Genomic DNA, 2,377 nt, shown 5'->3' with positions numbered 1-2,377 from the left:
ATTAGCTTTAGACTGCAAACTCTTCAGGACAGTCCCATCATATTACACTTCTAGCCAGAACCTCAGATAATCTTACCTATTACTCTGAGACTGGCTACAAACATTATAGCTAGTGCTATTGAGACTTAATCATTCAGCTTTCTTACAAGATCCCACAGAGATACTATCGCTCCCTAAACAACAGGAAGCAATTTTAAGAAAACAATGCCCCCTCTCCCAAAAGTTTTCACTTTCTCAGGGTTAATGAGTAAGTTGTTATAGGGTTGGGGGTGGAACAAATTTACTCAGGATTCTTTTTTGGAAAAGAAAAAAGGGGAATAGATAGGTGTAGTATATTAAGGTAGATTATTATATTTGTTAGTAAACTAATTTAGCAAACTATCAGCCTTAGATAATTTGCACTGATATGGATTCTTGTATATTGATACAAATATAAACTATTTTTCTACTCCTATTTTTTTTAAATTTAAAAATGCACTTTTATTACTATTATTATTTTAAATAACTGACTGGTAGTGGATGTGGAATCCAGCCCAGCCAGTGGAGAAGATGGGTTTCGACCACACATGGGGTAAACACGGTTTACTTGCAAGACAACCCCTGACCTGTACACAGGATGCAGTCTCGGGATAACTATGCAGACAACTTGTTCTCTTTCTGACTTTCTTTAGCATAGAGGGGGTCGGGCAGACTACCTCACCCAGGCATCCTGCAAAGTAGGCGGGTCACCTTAGGGGGTAACCTTTACCCGCTCAAAAATTCTTCTCACATTAGCAGTGAGGACTCAGGCGTCACCCCGAATCGTTATTTTCCTTACTCATAAGTTTAAGGCATTTTTCTACTCCTATTTAAGATAATTTGTATATTGATACAATTTTAAAACTATAATTGTCATATTGTACACATATTCCTACTCCTATTTGAAATATTATGTATATTGATACAAATGTAAAATTATATTCACCATACTGTATGTATGTTCTACCTCTGTTTAGGATATTTTGTATATTGGTACATATTAAGAATATTGTTATCAGCCGGGCGGTGGTGGCGCACGCCTTTAATCCCAGCACTCGGGAGGCAGAGCCAGGCGGATCTCTGTGAGTTCGAGGCCAGCCTGGGCTACCAAGTGAGTTCCAGGACAGGCGCAAAGCTACACAGAGAAACCCTGTCTCGAAAAACCAAAAAAAAAAAAAAGAATATTGTTATCATATTGAACTATACATTTCTAGCTCTGTTTAAGATATTTTGTGTATTGTCACAATTTTGAGGCCATTGTCCTTATACTGTACATCTATTTACAGATTGTTTACCCTGTTAATGTGAAACCTTAGTCCTTAGGTTATTTAGGTAGATAAGACTTACAGATTAACAGTCACCCATGCTTGTCATATCTATAGTTATGCTAGTTAGGTTACCCAGATTTACAGAAACTTATGTCAGATGGGCAGGTAATCATTAAACACTTCATAGAGAATATGGCATTTAAATGTTTTTATAAGTTAGAATTCTGTTGATGTGAGAAACAATTGCTCCTGGCAGCACCGATCTGATCCAGAGAGAACGTTGGGCTTTAAAGATACTCCATTTGGAAGTTTGTCTTCTTCTTGGCACAAAATGGCCTGCTGACAATATGGATACTGTCCTCTCTGGATGAGCAGGACACAAGGAAAAGCAACCACTGAACTCTGCCAAGACAGGGTAAGACGGTCTTTCAAAATTCCTGCTTCTGAAAATGGTCTGTCAGATACTCTAGGCCTGTAGCCAAATTGGATGCCCCAATGGTGCTGAGAATCATTTGGTGACTGTCCAGTCTGCCAGCTGTCTCTGTGTCTATTCTCACAATTTTTCAGAAATTGCTTGCTTGTACTTCCTCTTTTCTCAGGTAATATTATTTTCCTTCTCAGTTTTTTGATGGGATTGAAGACTATATAGTTACAGTTACAATCCTCTCATATCTTAGCTAAGAACATTTCAGATAACAAAGTTAGATTCTTTAGGATAGGACAGCTATTGGAGTAATCTCTGTAACATGCTATTTACCTATGATCTGGACTTTACTATGTGTCTCTTGTTTGATGTTGTTCTTGCTGGTTGTATTTTTATTTTTGTTTATGTTATTACCTCTCCCCTCTCCTGGACAACACTTAATAATCATTCCTATTGTATATAATTTGTATTAGGTTAGAACTTTCTTATTTAGACAAAACGGGGAGATGTAGTAGATACCTGTTCTATCTATGACCTTGAAGCACCGCCCCTAGAGATGCAGCAGGTAACTGTCCTACCTATGACCTTGAAGTACCTGCCCCTGGGGCATGACTCGGGGCTACCCTTAAGACCTGAGACTCAAGTATGTCTCTCTTCTTCTCTCCCT

The 2,377-nt window shown here is 38.3% G+C and overlaps 1 non-coding gene across 1 annotated transcript; it reads right to left on the bottom strand.

Moving 5' to 3' along the window:
* Window positions 1–683: 683 nt before the first annotated feature.
* LOC128111393 (U12 minor spliceosomal RNA) lies at window positions 684–834 on the bottom strand. Its single transcript, XR_008218633.1, has one exon. It is a non-coding gene; the product is annotated as a U12 minor spliceosomal RNA (small nuclear RNA).
* Between the last annotated feature and the right edge of the window lie 1,543 nt (window positions 835–2,377).

The sequence above is a fragment of the Peromyscus californicus genome, unplaced genomic scaffold (genome assembly GCF_007827085.1).
Source record: "Peromyscus californicus insignis strain IS unplaced genomic scaffold, ASM782708v3 Scaffold_15__1_contigs__length_86483966, whole genome shotgun sequence".
NCBI classification, from domain to species: domain Eukaryota; kingdom Metazoa; phylum Chordata; class Mammalia; order Rodentia; family Cricetidae; genus Peromyscus; species Peromyscus californicus.
Note: the sequence above shows the minus strand (reverse complement) of the source record. Positions and strands in the feature narration are given on the sequence as shown.